The sequence below is a fragment of the Callorhinchus milii genome, unplaced genomic scaffold (genome assembly GCF_018977255.1).
Source record: "Callorhinchus milii isolate IMCB2004 unplaced genomic scaffold, IMCB_Cmil_1.0 Scaffold12, whole genome shotgun sequence".
In the NCBI taxonomy this organism is placed as follows: Eukaryota; Metazoa; Chordata; class Chondrichthyes; order Chimaeriformes; family Callorhinchidae; genus Callorhinchus; species Callorhinchus milii.
The window spans coordinates 7,843,513-7,868,076 of record NW_024704753.1 but is presented as its reverse complement, the minus strand read 5'-3'; the positions used below and the strand labels follow the sequence as shown (position 1 = coordinate 7,868,076).

Here is a 24,564-nt window from a genome sequence, read left to right as displayed (position 1 = left end):
GAAATATTGCCCGGGAAAGTCATGCTGCCTGCTCTTTCTCGTCATCTAATGGCTACTGAAGAGGAATTAGCAGAGGCTCTGACCCAGTCACTTAACTATCCCGACGTTCCCTGTTTTAGTTGGTAATTTGAAATGGTTGTGTAGATGATTTAAAATGGTTGTATTCAGAGCATTTTAATCTTTATATATTCAGGTGAGTTCAAGAATAATAATAATAATCCTTGCATTTGATATAGCGCCTTATCACATCTTCAAGACGTCTCAAAGCGCTTCACAGGATATACTAGCAAGTGAATTGACTGTGCTTTGTGGGTGAAACGCATTTTAGAAGAATAAAAACATGTCCTGCTAGTGTCGAAGAAAAGATGGAAATTTCCCACTTCTCAGTGCATCAAGGAAAGATGATGATCAATTAATTGAGTGAATATGCAAAGCGGATATTGCAGCAACTTTCCGGTACATTTCGATTTTAAATGACGCCCCTCCTAACTATTTTGCCCTTATATTTTAGTTTTAAGGATCTTAGAGTATGATGTAACATCCTTTTATCATGACAGATTTATTTAACCTTCCTATGCTTAACAGCAGGGCAGTGAGTAACGTTAAGTGGTCCAACTGAAAGTGATAACTTATTGATTGTTATTTTCTTTGTATCACAGAGTGCTGGTGTTTATTAATCAAGGAGGTAATGGAGTAGCTGTATTTGGATTTTAAATCCTTGTATATGTTTAAATGTTCTATAAATGTTTTTTTATTGAGCTGATAAAGTGATAATTGCAGAGCAATTGTTATTAAGTGTTTGATGGAGGTTGTGCTTCCTCTAAGTATGGTGCTAAAATGCAAAATTCATTATCCAGTGTTCTTCTTGAAACTTGTAACTGAGTAGGGTATGCTGTGCAGAAATTATAATGTTAGAACATTATATTATTGCGAAGTCCCATCTGCCTACTCTGATGGTTCAAGCAGTCTTTAAAGATCCAACGGTAATATTTGAAGAGCAGAGAGTTCTCCTGATGCTTTTGCTAACATTCCTCTCTCGTGCAAAATAAGATTGAATTTGACAGTTCATCTAATTCCTATTTATAGGACATCACTGGCTCATTAATACATTTGCATTATTTGCATCACATATCTCATTGTGTGAAACGTTTAGATAATGGTACAGCAAAATCATGTATTTAATACATTAGGACACAAACCCGTGCTTGTCGGATTTCAAATAACCAACTCAACAACTCATGACTATCCTGCTTGAGGGGGAGCAGTAAATGGGGACTCGTTGGAGCTGATCATTTTTCAAAATTTACTAATTTTATAAATTAGACATTTTAAAGTCATAGCACTCTTGACCATTGCATTTTAGGAATGCTGACACAACTGGTTCATTAAAACATTATTTGCAAAATTCTTGTTTATTTCTTTTGAATCTCTCTTTCATTATTTGTTTTTTTTTGTGCGTGCCACACATTGACTAAGAAAGTAAGTGAGCACTGGGGAATGGAAGAACCGATTGTCCAGTGTTCAGCACTAGAAATGTATCTTTTATCGCTGCCATGACACAAACATTTTAAAACTAAATGTGAATAGTCAAGATGCAAGTGTGTTGTCATGATAGCCTACAATAAAAAAAACTTCTAAAGTTTGGTCAAGCCACAAAGAAGCAGTAAGAATTCCATTAGGTGTAACTGATTTTCCTTAATTTTCACTTGTCTCAGGAGCATGTGTTTCAGAGGAGTAATGTAAAATGAACTGCAATATCAGCAACAACAATTTACATAGGATAAGATCTTGGAGTGTTTCCAAAAAACAGGATGACGAGCAAGGGAGGAGAGTTGGGGATAGTGGTTGAGACCGTGCACCTTGTCCTAAATAAAATTGCCATTCACTCCATAGCTGTTTGTGAGATGTTGCTTTGTGTAAATTGCCTGCTGTGTTCTGACTTAAAAGCCACAGTCACTACATTTTATAATATATCCTGTGAAGTGCTTTGAGATGTCTTGATGATGTGATCAAATACAAGGATTATTTATATTGTATCATAATATCAATAATATTTATTAAACGACAGAATTGAAGTTATATATTTTAGAATAGAAGAGCGTAAATTGTATGAAATAAGTGAGTGTTTCAGTGGTGAAATCAAGGTGCTGGCTGACTTTAGGTGAAGGACAACAATCATAATCACTGACTTGCTGAAGGGCATATGAAACCAAATGGTGCACCCTCTATGAGAGCCGCCTCCACACAGAGTATACCTCAGGTGCAAGTACCCAGCAGCTTCAGATGTTTCCAGGGCACTCGCTACCCATTACTGTGCTTGGGCCGCAATCACAAGGCACCTGACACTGGTATAATCAGTGCTGTAATGTTCAACTGCTGGATGACCCTGATTGCACTGAGGGCTAAACTTCTATGGAAGAAGACAATGTGTTCCACAGAGAAATTGTAGAATGTAAGAATATTAAATGTCCAGAGGGATTTAGAGCTTTACCTTATGTGGAAAGCCACTGATGGAATACAACTGTCATCAGCAATACTTCTTCACAAGTCATTGTTAAATACATGTACTGTCAAGTTTAGGTTTCTGATTTTTAAAAAAACTGAATGCTGTAAAAGACAAAGTAGCTTATTTTCTGCCCTTCACTTGTAGGACTCCTGTATTTGTGGAAAATTACTAAACTTGCTCTTCATAAGACCATAAAGTATTAAAATGCAAATTGATTCAATAACATGCAAGTAATGCATTTCTCGAGTCTGAGTCAGAAAATTGTGGGTTGTCAGGACTTTGAACTCACAGCCCCGTCTGACACTCTACTGTAGGCTTGGGGAGGCCCATATTGCCAGTGATGCCATCCTTCAGATGAGATGTTAAACTGAGGTCCCATCTAACTGTTCAGGTGAACATTAAAGACTCGATGGCAGTATTCAAAAACTGAAATGAGTTTCTGCAAGTGTCTTAGCCAGCAAACACCAGATAAAAAATTGTTATTCACTTCACGATTGTGTGTAAATTGATTGCCGAGATTACCTACAAAACACACAGGCGCTACACTTCACAGAAAATCCTGTGAAGCGTTCTGATTTTCTTCCTAGTGTGACGTGCACTATATCAAATGCACAGATTATAATTGTTTAATTGAGACTGACATATACTTGGGTCTTGGTGTTAAAAGGTTATGGTGAATAAAAGATCTGCCAAGATCTAATAAACTGGTGAAACAGGCTCACATGGGCTAAATGGCCACCCCCTATTTCTTCATCTGCCTCTCATAAGCTATAAAAGTGCAAATTTCCCATCTGCAATTTTCACCAACCTTTCGTTTCTCATCCTATTTCCTGTGGAAGTACTCAATTGTAACAACACCAAAAGGATACAGCACCCATGTCTATCAGAATTGGAGTTCAAAATGCAAGGGTTTCCTTATTCTTTGCTGAAATAAATCTACCTCTTGAAATGTTGGTATTTTAAATAATAAGAATATCTGTGATACATATGTTTGACTATACCCACCATTGGTGATTTCTACACTATGTTTTCTATATTAACCATTATAATGTAATATTTGGTAGCATATTATGCTGAGAATAACAGAACCTCTCTGTCCTCCTCACTCCCCAATCCACCACCCAGTGCCTCCACTCAACTGGCACCAGCCTCCTGCTCGCACCTTCCCCTCCACCATCAGAGGTTTCGTTTTCAGCCACTATGCCCTGAAACTCTGGAGCACTCTTCCTCAATCCCTCCGCCGTGCTTCTCTCTCCACTTTTTCAAGTCCCACCTGATAACCTTCCTCTATGGCAACCTCCCCTCCCCCACCCCCCATCGGCTCAGAGTCAGGCTCCGCCACTGTTAAGCGCTCTGAAACGCTACCTGCATGGGGGGGCTATATAGGTGCAAGTTGTATAGGGCTATATAGGTGCAAGTCCAGCCATCCGTGGATTAATTTATTGAAACCTTTTTTTTCCAGTGAATAGACGTAGAGTTCTTTCTTTTTTCTCTTTCCTTATCTCTCTCTACCTCTTTTTTTCTTGCTCTCTCTTCAACTTCCTCACTTCACCAGATTTGCCAGGCCCAAATTTTACCTGGGAGTGATAACCACATGATGAAAAGAGAGAGGAAATTCTGCTTGGACCCTTTTGAGTTCGGAATAATATTTCCTCATCATTGGTTGATATTCAGTGCTGCATTTTTGTTTCTACCAAGTCTTGCATTGACTGCTCTTCAAGAATATTTACACTGATTGGTGATTTGTTATACTAATTATTATCCTTTCAGATCATGATGACTTGGAAGAAGATTACACCTTCCACACAAAGTCTGTTTTCATCTTTTTTGAAGTAGAAGCTACTCCATTATTATTCTACACAGAATATTCTTGTTCAAGCCCTTTGTATTTGAAGAGCTCTTAGAAACTAATGTTACCTTTGTAGCTGTCACTAAGTGTAGTTCAGTGCCTTGGGACGTCCTCCCGACGTGAAAGGCTCTTTACAAATGTAATTTTGTTGTTGTTGTGACAGTCAAGCCGTGGAAGATTGTTAGTCAAGTCCAAATAGCTGGCTACAATCGCAACCAACAGCGGTTATGTTGGCAATCAAATGTGCTGGAGTTGTTTCAATATGAATAATTTAAAAAACCTTTTAATTTTTTTTAGCTTTGCAGCTTCATGATGAATGCTACATTTACACAGCTTGTGCAAAGTGATGAGTCTGCACTTTTTAAAGCAGAAAACAGTAATCTGACATTTGTGTTTTAACAACCAATTTTCAGCTCTGTGTGACAAAATTAGTCGCTGTGGTTTTCAATAAATTGGTGTGGGGTCTTGGAGTGTTGCTAATGGCAGTTGATTAAGTTCTTCTTTGCATAGTGAATTAATGTACTCTTAAGTAAATTATATTATTCACTACTAAAGGGTAAAATAAGTAATTGCAGTATTGAATTTATATGATATCATGTCTGACCTGTTATTCTCAAAAGCTTTCATCTGTCCTTGTCCTGATCCAAATTCAGTCCTGGAACGTAAAACATCAATGCACTGTTACAGTAGGTAGCTCAACAATAATTTGTACTTGTAGAGCATCTTTCCCATAAGAAAACCAATCTCAAAATGTTTTCTTGAGACTGGGTGGAAGCCTAAATTTCGTTGGAGTTGTTTTGGTGGATTGTCAAAGGCTGAGTCAAAGATATAAGTTTTTAAGACATATTTTGATAGCCAAGTGGGAGGGACCAAGGTGGAAGGATTTAGGTCAAAGTTCCAGAGACAGGAGCAAAGTGGCTGAAAACTTGCTAACAAGTTTGAGTGGGGACATGAAGAAGACCTGAGTTTACAAAGTGAACGCAGAGGGCTGGGGAGTGGCATCTAAGGAGACTGCAGCTAATGAGTGGGATAAAAGCTATAAGATAAAAATTAGACCTTAGCTGAATTGCTGGAGAATAGTGGAGCCTAACAACAACAACTTGTTTTTTATATAGTGCCCTTCATGTCGAGTCGCGTCTCGGAGTGTTTAAACAAGGGAGGATGTGGAAGGCTGGCATTGCCTTGTGCAAGAGATAATACAAGGTGCAGTGTTATGATTGATCGGTAGCTTGTTGAGTGAAGAGCTGATATCGAGTCCTGTAGCTCAGTGGTTAGAGCACTCACCTTGCAAGCGAGACACCTGAGTTCAATTCCAGGCAGGGCGAAACCTTGGGCCAGTTTCCTTACTTCACACGCCTACAACGAGATTGCATTTATAGATTTTTTTGCATTTTGCCTAATAATAATCCCTCCAAAAAACAAACCGATAAATAGTTGGTAATTTTCAATGCACGACTGTTTGTGGGACACTGCTGTGCGCAATTGGCTGCCGCGTTTCGCCCACAAATATACAGTCAATTCACTTTGCAGCATATTCTGTGAAGCGCTTTGAGACGTCTAGAAGATGTAAAGAGCACTATATCAAATCCAAGGATTATTATTATATTTCACGCTGGTTCCAGCTTGAAGTGCAAAGCAAAAATCCTAACTAATTCATATTCTCTCTTTAAAAAAATATTTGTGCCAAAATAATACACTGTGATGTAGAACTATCCAGAACAAGGGGGTATAATCTTAAAATTAGAGCTAGGCCATTTAGGACTGAAATCCAAAAGCATTGAATTGATATGATATCATGATTATTTACAAAAGCTTTTATCTGTTTGAAAGGGTGCTAGAAGCAGATTTGATAACAACTTTCAAGGGAGAAGTGGTTAGATATTTGGGATGACAAATTTGCAAAGCTGTGGGGAGAGAGCGGGTCAGTGGAATTAATTTGGATAGTTCTTTCAAAGAGCCGGCACGGGCACGATGGGCCGAATGCCCTCCTTCTGTGCTGTATATTTCTATGATTCATTTTTCTCATGCAAAGGGAAGTGGAAATGTGGAACTCTCCTCTACAAAAGGCTGGTTGCTGGATCCATTTAAATTTTCAAGCCTGAGTTGAATATATTTTGGTTAGATATGGGTATCAAGGGATATGGGGCAAGGGCGGGTAATTGGAGTTGAGGTACAGATCAGGTGCGATCTAATAGAATGGCAGAACAGGCTCGAGGGGCTGAAAGGCCTGATACTGTGTTCCTATGATCAAATGATCAATCTTTTGTTATGTTGGCCTGGAGTCCAACATGTAGAGTGGCCAGTTAGGTGAAGTACTGAAGAGCTCCTAGTGTCTGCACTAAGAGGAGGGGAGCAAAACTGGCACACCATAAAACATTTCTTCAAAAAATATCACAGGGCTGATGTGTTCTGGCTGCTATTTTACTGGGTGGTGTACCCAAGGGTGGTAAGTCATAGAGGAATGATTATTTTGTGAGGAACCTTATAACTTCCTATTTTATTGCTGGTGAGGTAGATGAGACAAAATACAGTGTTCATTTGGGAACCGCTTGGGACAAACCCTTATCACAGGGGGGAGCATGTTGCAAAAAACATTGCATTTGTGGAAGATTCAAAACTCTTAATCCTTTCTGGCTTCACCCTGCTATAAATCTGCTCTATACAGGACTTTGCAACCATAATGTCGTACTTCTGCAGGAGCAGTATTGTGAATTGAAGTTATAGTGCTGTAATGTGTTTTGTTCAGGAGATTTTGTGTATGCTATTATAGAGAGTCCCTAACAAAAGTATTTGTACTTTTTGACTTGCTGCAAACTAGATAGCCTGACAGTTCAGTTTTAAATTCTGCGAGATGGTGGGGAGAGAGAATATTAATATTACTATGCTTGCAATTTTTCTTAAAATTACTGTTGTACAAAACAGAAATTAATGTGTAGAAAATGTTTCACAAAAGAACGACAAGGATGATTTGGGGTTTTATGAGTCTTGTGAAGCAATGCAGAGAACAACAAAACAAAATTACATTCGTATAGCGCCTTTCACACCGGGAGGACGTCCCAAGGCACTAAATTGGGAACTAAAACTTTTTTAAAAAATACAGAGAGGGAGATGACTCGGGATTTTAAATTGCTGAGAGGCATGGATAATGTGCATGTAAGCAGGTCATTTAACTGGGACTGAAGTACAGAAAACACAAGTACAGAACACAAAATTAACAAGCTTCAAGCAAGCCTGGTGATTAAAAGATTTCCCCACAGAATTGCAGCTATGTGGAACAGGCTGCAAGCAAATGATGCTGAATACATTAGCTTTTTTTTGAATGAGTTAAATGTTTGATTAGGAGTCGGATTGAAGGCTATTAAGATAGTCAGAGATCATGAAATAATGATTCCCAAGCAATTAAACTTGGTTTACCAAATAATAAACTAGTTAATTCAGCCAGAATTTTGCCCATAAGAAAAGCTTTCCTGTATGCCAATAGTAAGTGAGGGGTCAACAATTTTAAAATGGTTCAAACAGCTTTCTATTCTTTTACTAATCAATGTACAAATGACTTGATTGTTTTATTTAGGTGCACTAAAACTTGTTCTTTGCATCTTTAATCCAATAACCATCTCCAGTATTGTGCAATCTCCCCTCAAAGACATTCAATTAAATCAGGGTGGTTCAACCTTTTGGCTGTTGCGGGCCGGATTCCCTATTTGATAATATCGCATAAGTAATATTTTGTGTTTCCCTTCCAGAAACATAACAACATTTACACAGCACCTTTTTCATGTTGGAAAGGCAACACTGTCGACTGGGCACACTAGCTGGGGGTGGGAGCCCGCCACCCCCTCCACCCCACATCTTCTAGACATCTTAAAGTGCTTCACAGCATATACTGTAAAGTGAATTGACTGTATATTTAGAGGGCGAAACTCTGCATCAGAGTCCCACAGCAGTGTCCCACAATCGGGGATTGAGTGACCAAATTATTATTTAAAATTTTTTTTTGGAAAGGATTATTACCCCCAGAAAAGCGATCCACCAATCGACTAACAACCAGGTTCCTACTTACTGCTTGGTAAACAGAGGGGTGTGGAGTAAGGAAACTTGCCCAACGTTTTGCCCTGCCTGGGAATCGAACCCAGGTCCTCTCACTTGCCAGGCGAGTGCTCTTACCACTAAGATACAGGACTCCACAGGAAATGGGATTGTGTGGCAGTGTGTAATTGTATTCTGGGACTAATGAAATGGATTTACTGCACAATGGGGGGAAGCTATTTGGAAGGCCACCAGCACCAACTCAGTGAAGGCAATGCCAGAAAATTCCTTGCAGTTTGCCAGGTCCAAAAGGATGGCAGAATAGTTGGACGTGATTTTGATGATGCCTCCAGACAGACGAGAGGAAGACTGGCAGAGGAACTACCACTGGTGCCAAGATGTAATTGCCTCTTTGTAGCGAAAATTTAAAATAGATCCAGGGCACAAGATGGATTCTTTACCTTTGGACTACATATTGGCGTACACATTTGGCATCAGTGTTAGACTGACCTTTCAGTACACAAGTGCCAAAAGAGAAGTTTCTTGCTACGAGTACAGGTCTGCTTGAGTGTAAGGTAGTTAGAGTTTCTGGGTGGAGTGCTTAGGCAAGTTTCCTTACTCTACAAGCCTCTGTAGCAGTAAATAGAAACCTGGTTATTAGTGATTGGAAGATTGCTTTTCCAGGGGTAATTATCCCCTCAAAAAAAATGTTTAAATAATAATTTGTTCACTCAGTGCACGACTGTTTGTGGGACACTGCTGTGCTCAATTGGATGCCGCGTTTCGCCCACAAAATATACAGTCAATTCACTTTACAGTCTATTTTGCGAAGCGCTTTGAGATGTCTCGAAGACTTGATAAGGCGCTATATCAAATGCAAGGATTATTATTATTATCACTGCTAAGTGGTGATTATGCCACTTAGCTGATTGTTGTACAATTACAGTCAACATAAAGATTCATAGGAGGCCATTCGGCCCATCGAGTCTGTGTCGGCTCTTTGATAGAGCAAGTCATTTTCACTAACCCCAATCACCAGCTTTCTCCCCATAACCCTGCAAACCCGTCTTCCCCAGATACCTATCCAGTTCTCTCTGAAAAGTTGTTATCGAATCGGACTTCACTGCCCTTTCAGGCAGATCATTCCAAATTCGAACAACTCGCTGAGTGAAAACATTTCTTCTAACCTCCCCTCTGCTTCTTTTGGTAGATATCTTAAGACTGTGATTTAATTTCAATTTAATTGCTATTCTCAAGAACTAAATTTCATTTTAAACATTACACCAGTAGTAAGTGGCTGTGAAGCAGCATTTTTTGCATGGGATCAAGTGCATATTTCTAGAGATTTACCTTGCCAACAGCAGTTTAACAGGAACACCCTGCTTGTGTTACTGTTAGAAATATTGTTTGTATCACACAGTTTTGATTCAACATAATTTAACACAGATTTGGCTTTATCTTGGGATTTCAAAGAAAACCCGAGATATTTAATTTTAATTCTTATGACTAAGTCAATCTTGAAGCTCAGATCAGATGTATGTTGATTTAACTTGCGAGATTCAAACAAAATAAATGATTTTACTTCACTGGTTCCTTTGACTTTCAGATAGCGTACTATGCATACAGATGTTCAGTTTGTGGACAGACAGCCTTGTTTATTCACTTAGTTATCCTACAAAGCACTACAGGCATTCGTGCTAAAGCAACCAGTCAGACTGACCTATGTTCTCATGCACATTACACAAAGAGATAGTGGGCGTTTGAAGCCACTGTGCCTGTTTGACGATGATCACTGAGTTGGCTACAGTGAAAGAGAAACAAGTGTTTGATTTTGTTATCCTAGGGACATTAGTGATGAATTTATTCCAGGTATAAGACTTCTATCCTTCAGTTCTAATATCCATTCTTTGTACCTTGAATGGAAGTATACATTTATGAAGCTGATAGTTAGATTCTGTAGAGATTCATCAAAGCTACACAACACAACCTCAGAAATTTAGGATTTTGATATTTTCCTGAGAAGTGGTAAAATATATTTACACAGCATGTTACTGTAAACATACTTGCACAGAAATGCAAATATAATTAAAATATAAACTGGATGTGACCTTGGAATATTCACTATCTCCAGTAACTGTAAGACCCTGACTGATATAATCTACACTTTGATGCATTCTTGTTTGTAACTACCTGAGCAACAGTGGGTCCAACACTCAATCCCTTAAACTGTACAGACCCACTCAGTTTTATTCTATATGTTAATATCAGTTTAACACAACAGTAAATTTATTGCCAGTGAACTACCAATATTTAACCTTTTTTAGGGATTAGAACCCATTATTTCACAATGGTTGGTAGTTTCTAATGTTTAAACCTTTTGCATCACCAGCTGGATTAATCAAATCCAATCAAGTTTTATTATTGCTGATAGATAATAATAATAGTCATTGCATTTGATATAGACGTAGGTTTGTGTGTGTGTCAATGTCCACTGTGTAAGATACTACAGAGCTAATAGCTTACAGAACCATAGCCCAATTTTCGAAACCCTCCAGACAGGAGAAAATTGGAAAGGAAAAATCATCTTCCTCAACCCCACAAGGTAAAAATGTATAAAATGTCTAATGCCTCAATGTGACAAGTACTGAATAAAAAAGGTGTGGAAGCTGTAAAGATAGAGTATTGCTGTCAAAGTCCCATTTTTCAAAATCACATGACTAAATGATATGTTTTCTGTTGCAACACACCTACTGCTGACAGTTGAGTTCTGTGGTAGCTCCACAATATCAATAAAATGAGGCTGTTTACTTGCAGTTGGTTGGTGATAAATTTTGAGGTGGGTAGTGCCAGAGATAGTAGAAGAAGTACTCTTTCTTGAGCGTCTGGGCAGAGATGGTCACTATAAATTTGGCTGAAAATTTATGTTATTGATGCATCAGAGAAGGTACACAGGGAGCATTGTTTATCTGCAGTCTTTTTCTAAAGAGTGGCAACTATTTCTGGCACTAATACTTACCGAGGTGGGTTGAAGACTCTCCTCAAGATGTAATACAACCCAAGTCTTGTTAAGAGCCTTGTTTTATTGATGTTGTGGAGCTACCACAATACTGTGTGCATTACCACAAAATAGTTGTGATTCAGACCAAGCAATTATTTGCTTGTTCCTGACGATTCTGTAGATCTTTCCACACAAAGTACACTGAGCAGAATTCACAACACTATAACCAGTTATCTTGGAACAAAGAAGAATCATAATTTACAGTGACATTGCTTTGCGTGTGTTTTCCATCATTTCTGCTTTTTTTCCCTCAGAAAGAGAGGGCTGATGATATTATTGATGGGAATTGCTTTGAGGAATTATCAAGCCTGATTGTATACTGTAAGGGAGCTGATTTAGCATACACAGTGAACCACTTTAGGTTAATGGTAGTGTCAGGTTAAAATCAGTTTCCTTGATGTGTTTTTTAAAAAAATCAGTGAAGTCCCCAAGGCAAAATCCCCGATGATGACATGAGAATTTATGCTTCCGTAATAATAATAATTTAAAAAATCACCAAAATGATAGGGAAAAATTGAAATGGGCCTTTTAAGTGGATCTTCACTTTCATAGAAACATGAGTAGGCCATTCAGCCCCTCAAGCCTGTTCTGCCATTCTATCAGCCATGGCTGATCTGCACATCAAGTCCTTGTTTTTAAAGGGGATTCTGATATTGAGACTCTGAAGTGATTTAAAATGATTAAAATACTATCAAATGACTGAGATGTAAGTTTGAAGAAAGCAGCACATTTTTCAGAAATAGACTTTAAGCATTCTACATCTTTCTACATTTTTTAAACTTGCATTTCAAATAACTTGGGGAGGAATATTGCGTGTTATTTTGCACAGTTTTGACACAAACATCAATGAAAATTTAATTCTGATTGTGTTTGGTGAAAAATATCTTGGTGACTGTGAAATTCCCTAATTTTCGGTAGAAATTGATCTCCGTTTTAATTCATCTGGATAAAGAAAAACAAAGTCTGAACAAAACCGTCTCAACAGATGTACATTCCATTTTATTTTTGCCTCTGTGAAGATACTTTAAGCAAGACAGAAAAGCTTGGAGCTGAGTGAAATGATAACCAGTATGACCTTTCAAAGCCCAGAAGCAAACAAAATGTAAATAAGAAATGACATTTGTATATATGGCCTAATAAGAGCACTTCAAGCAGAATTGGTAATGCTCCAGCATTGGCTGCACAAAATCAGCATCTAAATTAGCACAGCAAAATCAAAAAAAAATTCACATGGGATCTCGGGACCATTCTTTGATATCCTATAATTAAATGTTGCCCACCTAGTAACGAAAGGCTTCATTAAATGTTAAAATGACGAACAAAACACAAATTGTCATTTAACAGATAGTTGAAAGCATAATGACCATAAGAACCTTGTAATTATTGTAATTATTCATCTGTAGAGTGCGATATCAAAGTGGAAACCTCTGACATAAATTATGTAGGTAACTACTATATTAATGTGCTGTTAAAATGTTTTTATTATAATAAACACAATTTCAGACAACTTAATGCATTTTACACTTATTAGTAAGTATAACCTGAACTATTAGAAAGCATTTCAGAATGAATGTAGAAGAATATGCCAATTAAGGTGGCACCATACAGGTTTTCTTTCCTAAACTTTTAGCTTTTTAGAATTGACTAAAATTAATGGAAGTAAAAGAGTTAAAATTAAAGCTAAGTAAGCAAATCATCTGCATCTTCTGATGCATTTAACATATATTTTAAGCTCAGCAAATTACCTCGCTGGACCTTTTGTTAGTTTATCCCTTGCTTTATTTATTGTCTAACTGTGAGAAGGGCCACATAAGTAAAGCAACCAAGTTATATCACCTGTTTAACTGGAGCAAATATAGGTGAGAAGAGATAGCTGGAAAAATGGATGGAAATCATATTGTGCATAGTTATTCTATATTTTTATTTAATGTATCTTTATTATATACTAATAAAACAACCATGTCTGTCTGCGCTTCAAGAAGGATCTCAATAAAAGATTGATGTAGAGATATGGAGTCCTGTAGCTCAGTGGTTAGAGCACTCGCTTTGTAAGCGAGAGACCTGAGTTCAATTCCAGGCAGAGGGCGAAACCTTGGGCAAGTTTTCTTACTCCACACAGAGCCTAATAATAATCCCTCCAAAACCAAAAACAATAATAAATTGGTCATTTTCAATCCACGACTGTTTGTGGGACATTGCTGTGCGCAATTGGCTGCCGCGTTTGCCCACAAATATACAGTCAATTCACTTTACAGTGTGTTCTGTGAAGCGCTTTGGGACGTCCTCCCGACGTGAAAAGCGCTCTATCAAATGCAAGAATTATTATTATTATTATGATGTATACTTCATCAGAAAGGTCTTGCGTCTGAGAGTGACATGGGCACATTTGTTTTCAGGTATCTCCTATCGCTCATGAAGTATTTTCAGTTTTGCGTTTTTTGCTGCAGTTACTCCTGTTGGCCACCAAGTCAAAGTGGCGCTGAGGTATCCTGCATCACAGAGCACATATACGTAGCTAAGCGGTGGGAACAAAATAAAGAACACATACGAAGCTAAGCTGCGGCAACAGCAACAAAATTACATTTTTAAAGTGCTGAGTCCTCCCACTGAGTCCTTCCACTGAGTCCTCCACAGGAGCCCTGGCAGTTGAGTATTAGAGAAAGATGAAATGTCCGTCTGTGTGTCAATCTACATTCCATATTGGATCCTTTGGTTGCAAACGTAGCTGCAAAGGATACAGTTAGTACTATATAAAAATGGCATTCTTTGAATTTCCCCCACATAATGTCAGGAATTGCAAATTGAATAAAGGACTTTTAAAAATAACTTGTTAAGTGAATTGATTACTTCAATGATAAATCTATTGTCTTTTTTTCCCCAAGTGTTTGTTTGAAAATACAACACTGTAAGTTTCTATTCTACAAAAATGAAGTATAAATTCACAATATTTAAAAAAAAATTTCCATGAGATGTCAGACCACCATCTTTTGCCACATTTCTGGCAGTAAGGGCTGGAAAATAGCAGTGTTTTGCTTCACCTCATCTCTGCTCCCACCCGCTTTCCCAGTCCCTTCTGCTGTGAATTATTTTCACCCATTCATGGGAGTCTTCTTTAAAACACTGTCCTCGAGGATAAACTCACCACAGGATGTTATCCTTGAGTACAGTATTCCTGTTCATCAAAGTCTGCAAACAATTAATTGTTGTGCACGTGTAAGTTACTTGCACCGGCAGTATGTTTCAATTGGATGTTTCAATGGTAAATAAATCAAATTAGAGGTTGGAATGATTTCTGTTTGCAGAAAGAAATTCTGTAATCTTTAATAAAATATTCTGTTATTTTTGGCCCTAATAGAGTCGATACAGTAATTAAATGTTTTCTTAGATGCTTGCAGTAACTGTAGCTTAGATCGGCAAATTGATTTGGAAGAACAACAGCTTTTAATCAATTAGCAAAATGTCATGTAAGAGCAGCTGAGTGAGTAATGCACTCCTATTTAAAGCCTTAATCAATGTTTGTTTAGTATGTTATGAAAGTTTGATTCACACATGTGATGTAGCTACTTTTGAGAGAAAAACATTTGTATTTAAAAGCTTTTTAGGTGTTATTAGATTCCTGGAAAACCAATTATTGCAACTTTAAAGGGGATGTATGGAAAACATCAATATATTTTGCACAGTTCATTTCTTTTAGTAAAAGCATGTTTGGGGTAGCCAAGGAAACCAAGAGAGCAACACAATATTTTGTATTAATACATATTTGTGCTTCTCCATCCATCAGGTGGCCTCATTTTGCTTTTAAGTCAGCATTTATTTAAAGCAGTGGATACCACTGGCATGCGTCTGCTTGATATCTTCATAAACCAGTGCAAGGAAGACGCTCAAAAATATGCGTAATGGAAGACTCTACTGAGAAATTCACAATTGTGCCTCCATTGCTTTGATCTAATATAGGATTTCATTCATGTGGGGCATTCTGGAATTCAAGGTACAACATTTTGGACAAAATTTAGTGTTGGCCCTATGTCAAAATTCACCAATGAAAAGGGTACTTTATATTTTAGGCCTTTTGTCTTTCCTTCTTCACAGATTGTTCACAAACAGTAATGGCAAAAACTGTTGACAAGTGATTTTTTTGAAAATCCTTAAGAAATTATTTGAATACATTATATAGGCACTGTCATAGATCTAATGAACTATGGATTGTGCATCATTTGGAATAATTTGCCTTTTGATAGATATAATCTCCAATTGTCATGTATATTAATAGCTTTTAAAAAGGGTAAATGTGTTTTTGTGAGCTGGCTGCTGCACTCTAAAGTGGGTGGCTGAGATCACTCAATTAAACTCGTAGCAATGATAGCTCAGACAGCTACAACACCTGAGCCATTTACAGTGGCAAGCAACGATACACTTCCACACACTCTTTTTGCTTGACTTAATTGCACAATTTTAAAGCACAAATCCCTTTGCCCTATGCCGATAAATAATTAGTCTACCTCCCACTATACTGACGTGAACAACTGAGGTGGAGGTAGTGCCAAAAGTGAAAACAGCCAATTTGCTGTGACTTTTGGTATGTGACTGGTGTGTCTGTGCCCCATCTGGTCATTGTTCAAATAATGCTAGGTCCTAGTTTCTGCTTCCCTGTTGGAGCCTGGCCTCGCCAAAGTTAGATGGGGTAAACAGATTTTCTCAGGATATGGGAATAGTTATAGTTTGAGATGACTAAGTCCTCTGTCCACAATAATGTCTATGATGCTGGACCTCACGGATGGAGTTGGAATGTTATCTGACATGATGGATGCTGCTGTGTGCAGTTGGCTGCCGCGTTTCACCCACTGGATGTGCGGTCACTCCACTTTGCAATATGTCCTGTGGGGTGCTTTGAGACATCTCGAGGACGTGATGGGACGCTGTTTTAAATGTAAGAATTATTGTTGTTGTTATTACATGACTTGTTTCTTCTCTGTTATCCTGTAACTAATGACATTGTTAATATTTTCAAAAAGACTGGAATTTAGGAGGAGAAAGTCTTCTGGAAAAAATGGGTATTCGCTCAGTTGTCTTTGGAGGAGTTAGGGAATACCTACACAGAGCTTTCCCCCAAGAGATAAGTAGGGTGATGTATATGATAGGTAGGTTTTAAGTGGTCTGTAGTAGGAGAAGACTTGATGGACAAACTGCCATTTATTCTTCTTTGCCTCCAAAGTTTTTCAAATCCACACACAGAGAGTCTTTTGTTTCAGAGTGAGAACCACCTAAATTTTGATCTTCAATAAACATACCAGGAACAACACTAAACCAACCTGGATGTTCATTTGTGACATTTGCAGTATTCTAAATTCCTTTCAACAGAACAAAACTTATTGTTCAAATTTAGCTGTCAAATAATTATTTCTATATGTGTTAAGATACTTGCTACTTTAAAGGAGTATTGTCTCCATGTCAGGACTTGACAAACTTCCCCCCTCTATTGTTTTCTTTTTTATATTATTATGTGGAGTCCTGTAGCTCAGTGGTTAGAGCACTCGCTTTGCAAGTGAGAGACCTGAGTTCAATTCCAGGCAGGGCAAAACCTTGGGCAAGTTTCCTTACTCCACACGCCTAATAATAATCCCTCCAAAACACCAAAAACAATAATAAAATTGGTCATTTTCAATCTACGACTGTCTGTGGGACATTGCTGTGCGCAATTGGCTGCCGCGTTCCCCCACAAATATACAGTCAATTCACTTTACAGTGTGTTCTGTGAAGCGCTTTGGGACGTCCTCCCGACGTGAAAAGCGCTATATCAAATGCAAGGATTATTATTATTATTATTATGACAGCACATTAAAAAGGCTACAAAAGTGCCCACTGTCTGTGAAAATCGATTAATTTATATAGAAAATGTGGGTGAAGAGCTGGCCCGAAGGAGTTGCTGCTATCACTGTATCCAGAGAAGGTGAACATCTTGCCATGAAGAAGGCCGAATATTGAAGGGCAAAAGGAGGAGATATCTGACAGAAATGTGTTTTTGATCTTTTACTCATGATGTAATTTAATTGATTGAAATTGAACAAAGAACAACATTTACTGGAATAATTGGGGATTTTCCTCTTTTTTTACAAAAAATACACTTGTACTCTATAATTAGTTGTACAGAGGGGGAGAGCCAACACAAGATTTTGATGACAAGTCAATAGGATGAAGAAAACTCTGGCACATTTGAGCTCATTCTTTCAGCATAGTAAGCAATCTATGAGTTTGTCAAACCAAGCGAACATGTTACCATGGCAACGGGCCCTTCAAGCATACACAATGTGTTGGCCCCTCTCTCGATGTCCTTTACTCCTTGGGCAGCACCATTCACCCACTGGCCTTGCTCCTGTGCCAACAACAACAACAAACTACATTTGTATAGCGCCTTTCACGTCAGGAGGACAGTCAGGGATCCACACCTGAGCTGGTAATTGGGATCAGGAGGGGTGGAGGGCAGGGAGGATCGGGGTAGGATAGTGACCGAAGGCCTTGCTCCCACGCCGGGCTCACCCAATTTGCTCAGCTCCCGTTCACTGATCTCGCAAAACTTGCTGTGAGGCATGGAAATTCTAGATGAGTCTGTATGAAGATAATTCATGAAGAACTAAAATTTTTTCGTAGTGCCTCAAAGAATTGAACTGTGAATTTTTAATTTTTCTGACAGCAACTTGAAATAAAAACTAGGTGCTCGTTTCCTGGCTTGATTTTTTAAAATCAATACGTATTTGTTTTTGTGGTTTTATGAGGTGGTCGATTTCTACTGTTATTAATGTGGGTGGGTGTCCAGATGCACTGTTTTTTAATGTTGTCTGTGTTCTGATCTATGGATTTAATTTACCTTTCTTACTCATCTATTGTTTAAATCCTTAATATTTAGAATTTAGTGGTATTTATTTTATTATGGGTGCTTGTCTAGAAGACATGAAAAGCGCTATATATTAATGCACGGATTGTTATTATTATTGCAGTGTACATTATTAGAATTGATGTGAATATCCATTCAGATTACAAACTAAGTCAATTGGTTATGTTGCGATCTCAAAAGGTTTGTTTCCCTTTGCCTTGATGCCTGGGTATGTTTGTTACTTGTTATGCAGCACAATGTAATTTAATATCCTGTGTACAATCTTGTGGACTTGTTTGCCTTTTTTTTTCAAAGTGAACATAATAATAATAATTTAATCTTGTGGACTTGTTTGCCTTTTTTGCAAAGCTGAACATCATTTGATTGCAACAAATAAGAAATATGACAACTAGTCCTTATGTAAATATAATGTACTGCATTACATGATGAACATCTCACGTTGGGTTAGGTCCTGCAACAGCAGATTATGTAAAGCTTTCTGTAGATGGTTAATGAACACACAAAATCTCTATAGGATTGGGTCTGGTGAAACTACAGTCACCCGATGTGTGATAAGTTTCTTGCCATCTTTTTGTAAAATTGATCTGCCAAAGATTATTCTAGATTACTAAACTGCTTTCTTTCAGGTCTTTCAGGTTATCTTTGAAATCAGTTGTATCAGCACCTTGGCTCGTACCCCTGATGTGAAAGTTGCTGTACAAATGTAATTTGTTGTTGTTGTCATACTTTTCTATCAGATCTGTGTGCTTAGCCCACATTATATTTGCGTGTGCACAGCATAAAATAGGTTATTCCCAATCACCATTGTTTTTTAAATTTTTGGAAATTTAAATCAACATGATTGACTTAGTTCAACTACCAATTAGCCTCTTGATTAAAATTATGTGTTTTCTTTGGTGTGCTAAATTGCTAATATCTCTTAATCTTCTTGCTTATATATATATACTAATAAAACAAAAATGTCTGTCTGTGTGTCAGCCAAGATCTCAATAACCAATTGACGCAGAGACATGATTTTGCCTCATCGGAAAGGTCTTGTTTTTGGGAGTGTCATGGGCATTGTCACTCTGCCTCGCCCCCTCCTTAGCTTTCTTCAAATCCCGCATCAAGACCCTCCTCTTCGATCATGCCATCGTCCATCCATCCTCCCCTCCGTTCTCCCCCCCGACCCCAGCTCAGGACTGAAATGCTGTACATTGTCCAGCGCCTTTGGACGTCCTCCCGATGTGAAAGGCGCTATACAAATGTAATCTCGTTGTTGTTTTTCGGGAATCTCCTATTGTTGATGAGTTATGACCTACACAAGCTCATCACATAAATATGGCAGTTTTGCGCTGCACCAACTCCCAGTGGTGCTGTGGGATCATGGGTCACAGAGCATGTACCTAGAGCATGTGCGGAGCACGCACTCCGACGAAGCCAAGCGGCGGGTACAAGATAAAGATGCCTAAATGAACAATTTTTAGCCTTTCAATTACAAATAAAAATGCCAGACAAAAAAAGAAAGCCGATTAAATGAAACTGAAGAATCTGAAGAACAAAGAACAGCATGGCTGCATTGCAGTAACTCGAAGACCTGCCGATCACACAGTAAAACCCCTTAGGTTAGCGTAGCTTTGATAAGATCTTCTATCTTTCATGAGCTATGACCCAAACAAGCTCATTGCACATGTATGGCAGTTTTGCTTAAGGTGTACCGACGGTGTTTATAGCATGTTAAATGGTTTGTGAATGGTATCACTGAAATCTACATTCCATATTGGATCCTTTGGTTGCAAACTCCAATGGATACAGCTAGTCATTAATACAACAACAACAATCATACAGCGCCCTTCATGCAGGGTAGCGTCCCAGAGAGCTTGAATTAATATTTAATGTTCATCTTGCATCAAGAGACTGAAGGGTTTTTCCTGATTATATCCCATGATAATCATCATTCGTAAGATGAGGTACAGTGAAGGCTACAGGCAGTGCAAGGTAAACCTGCTCTTGGTTAGATAAATTATAGCCATATTTTCCACCTGTTGTAAGGAATAGATTGTTGTTATAAACATTTAAACGTCCTCACTTCGAACACTATTTGTTTGACAATGGAAGTAATACTAATTATTTTTATTTCCATTTAGTTTTACTTAGTCACTGCATCCATAACCTTCAAATAAATCTTACTTGGCATCATTTTACTTTAGCAAATACAGAACTCAGATTTGCTGTGAAATGTGGATTGTTGCTGCAAAGGTTTATCCTCCTCCTCCTGAGTTTTTTTAAGGTTCCATGGTGCTATGAGGAAGCTAATTCCTTAACTTCTGTGAGGAACAGAAGAAAAAACTGAGGCTTGACCCTATACACCTTTCTTTTGCATATTGCAATTGTCAACCTGAGCAGCATTCCCATAGATCTCGCATTGGGTCACCAGCCCCAGTACTTGAATGAGGGGCTGATAGAGGGGATTTTATATTTAATAGTATATACATAAAGGTCATTGCTCTTTCAACTCCTTTCCTGGTGATCAGTTTACTGTGAGAATTCTCAAATCTTGTAATTCTATTGTGTGGGTTCTCTGTGAAGAAAGGTGCTCTTCAATCGCAGGTGAAGTTGAGGTGCATAATTAGGCGTTTGCTTGCACTAATTGGTTATTAGCAGATCTGTCTATGCTGCAAGTGCTGCTGCTGCCAGCTGACAAATGAATGAATTTGTTTAACAAATGAACAAAGAATTCCAGATTATTGCTCACACTAAAATGTTAAATGCATATTCGGTTAAATCAGTCAGACTTTGTATTAATTATACTGTACTGTGATTTAAAAAACTCCTCTGCAGAGATGTTAAAATTACTTTTATATTTTTACTAGCTGTACCCATTGCAGTTTCGCTTACAACTAAAGCATCCAATATGGAATGTAGATTTCAGTGATGATGGGTGCCATCTGATTTGTAGTCTCTGCCTGGATCATAGTTGTGCGCAGCTAAATGGAGTGACCTCTGCCTCTAGGCGGCATTTTGCCATGTTCTAGCATGCCTTTCTACGTCAAAGTCCAGCTGAAGTGTTGTTTGAGGGGGCAACTCATTTTGCGGTTTTCTTCCAGTCCTTTCTGCATTCAAGTCCTGCCGGGTTGTTCTTTGAGCGTGGTTGTGTTCGCAGGGTACAAAAGTGCTCTGATTTGGCATAAATTGGCAAGCAAACCCAAAACCTGTGTGACAAGTGCTATTTCTTACAAGCCTGGGTACCGTTCCGATATTGGTACCATTTTCAGAATGGTACAAGCAGATAAAATGGAAATGCACCATTCATTTGAATAATGTTTGGAGAACTAATGAGTAATGCTTCTAATGCACAGTCTGGTCCTCTTATTTTCATCTTAAGTTAAAAAGGGCTGTTCTAGTTTAAGTGCAAATGTCAGTCATTATTTTGGTACATTCTGTCTCATTTCATACATTCTGTAAGTGAAATCATTGCCTACTTTGTCAGAGTTTCCAATTAGGTCAGGCTGTGAAATGGAGTTCTTCTCCCTTGGATTTTGGTCCTTAAATTTACACATTTTACTAGAAAATTGAATGAATGTATAGGGCCCAATCTATGTATTTTTAGAATAATATGTATTTTTAGAATGGTTTGAAATGGTGTTGTTTGATCATTGCACAAGGACCACATGTTTTTACGTATACATTTCTACATTATTCCTGGTCAGTGCAAAAAAATATCCATTTAAAGAGCAAACATAGGTTTCAGACCAATTCTTAAATGTAAAATGATCCACTTTGTGTGCAAATAGTGCTTAATTCTTCAATCAGACAGAAGGATTGTTATTATTTTCATCCTAGGATATCCAAGTCATTTCATGGTGCCTTGGCCACCAATCCCCTTATTAAAATTAGTCATTCATGGCCATTTGTGGGAGGGACAATGCTGTTCGCAAATTAACTGCTGCCTTCACTTACAAAATGCACAATCGCTACACTTTACAGTATATCTAGTGAACAGTTTTGGTACATCCTCCCAAAGTGGGATGCTTTATCAAATGTAAGTATTATTATTATAAGTACATATGCAGTAGTGAGTACAACATGTGTTTAAATGCCTATTCAGTGGAAGTATTTGTACCTTACAATGTTTCAAGTATTTTTTCAATACCTTTGAATTATATTGTCAGGATATAATTACTATTTGCACGTAGAAGGGGTTCTTGTAGAATAGCCTATAATGCATGGGGCACAGGCTCTGCTCCTGATGGGGCACTGACTTCACAGATGAGTCTTCTGTTTGGTCAACAGCGATTCTGACTCATATCGAAACCCATCCCCCTGCCTAAAGGTGTTTAAACCAGACAGAGTTCCTCGAATGGATGCCACCTCCAGATAGAAAATTCCCTTTGCTGGAATGGAGTAGTACTCTTCCCCCTGGAAGGACGCACACTAATTAACTAATTCCACAAATGGGCGAGGTTGGCAAGAGCCTGGGGACTTTGCAGAATGTGCGTGGGGGTACTTTTGGAGTTTGAACCACAATTAAAACCCCATAACTCGCCATTGAGAGCACTGCCTGGCCACTCTACCCTTTAGAAATTTTCTGAGAAACTGAACTAATCAGACCCCCACAAAGGATCAACTTGATTCCAGTTTTCGATTAAAAAACACAACACCTTGGCACCAGTTCAGCCCTGAAGACACCCTGCTAACCTCCCACAAAAGTTATTCGATATTATTAACATCATCTCAATCCCCAGATGTAATGCAGAGTGTATTCATATTAGCAAAGAGTAACTCACCTGATGAATATCATTGGCTCGTTACCGCAAATGAGTCACACCGCATGCATTGATATCTGAATTTATTTAACAAGTGATGCAGGAAATGTGATAGCTTGTGTGTGTGTGTTCTGGTTCAAAACTGGCATAGTGTTTTTGTAAGTAACAATGCTAGATTTTCAAGATTTCATTGAATTTCAATCTCCAGAGATGTAAACTTAATTTTCCATTGCATCTTCTGCAACCTGCTGGCTTACTAATCCTACACCTTCCTTATTTTAAAGACGGAAATAAAATGATGCTTGTGGTGAAGTAAGTCGTGTCTGGGCTTGTGTGAGTGGAAACAAAGGCCTTTTGCAAAGGGGTGTAACCCACCATTGTTTCTAGATTTTTTTAACTAAGATTTGCTTGTTTATATTTCTGTGCTCATCTGAATCAAAATTTCTCCTGTTAAAATAAGCTTTCAAGATATCGTTATAGCAAAATTGAGACAAAATGTACTGCATTTATTTTTGTTGAAAGCAGAAACTTTGGAGCTCAACAAATTCAAAGCCACTTTCAGTTAGTTAATAATAATAATCCTTGCATTTGATATAGGGCTTTTCACATCTTCTAGAGTCTCAAAGCACTTCACAGAATAGACTGTAAAGTGAATTGACTGTATATTTGTGGGCAAAATGCGGCAGCCACTTGCACACAGCAGTGTCCCACAAATAGTCGTAGATTGAAGTGACCAAATTATTATTGTTTTTTTTCTTGAGGGATTATTATCAGGCGTGTGGAGTAAGGAAACTTGCCCAAGGTTTCACTCTGTCAGAAAACTGAGTCCATTTAATACTATATAGATGAGGACTTTTCCAATGGTTTGGTGTTGTGAATATGTGCACTGTACCAAATAGTGCTGATCCATACAGACCTCAGTTGGCCTTCATATCCTTGTGCTTACCAGGGGTATGAGAGATGGTGGTACTTGTGGCCACAATGAAGCCAGCTGAAGCCACTTTTGGAACTAAAAAGGGAGCAATTTTGCTCCTACATAATTCAAAAGAAACCAGCACCAAATGAATAATGGCAAAACACTGCCCACTGAATTAGACAGTGTCTTTTCTTTCAGGTCCACTCACACTCTTTTTCTCTCTCTCTCTCATCCACAGATATTAGCTGAGGCAATGCATTCTCAACTTTCCACAGGTCCTTTTATTAACAGCGCTGCTTCCCTCGTCAGTAGTTATCTGTCCCAACCAAGAGGTTGCAGTCCCTGTTCTTGATTAACAAGTGTTTACTGATGCAAAGTACAAATTGTGTTATTTTAGGATTAGGTGAGATGATTTACTGTTTGGGATACCAGCTTATTTCTGCACACTTTTATATTTGAGCTAAGTGTGGGTTTGTGTGTGTGGGGGAGGAGAGAAAGTGAGGAAGAGATGCCAATGCCATGGATTGTGAAGCAGTAGATAACTGGTAGAAACTGAACTTTCATTCAATAGAATA

At 38.2% G+C, this 24,564-nt stretch overlaps 1 protein-coding gene and 1 non-coding gene across 2 annotated transcripts in view; one reads left to right on the top strand and one right to left on the bottom strand.

The window, feature by feature from the left end:
- The window catches only part of LOC103179801 (protein tyrosine phosphatase receptor type G), a 300,620-nt gene that overhangs the window by 63,487 nt on the left and 212,569 nt on the right, over positions 1 to 24,564 (top strand). The window lies entirely within an intron of this gene.
- trnaa-ggc lies at positions 8,463 to 8,536 on the bottom strand. The gene has a single exon. It is a non-coding gene; the product is annotated as a tRNA-Ala (tRNA).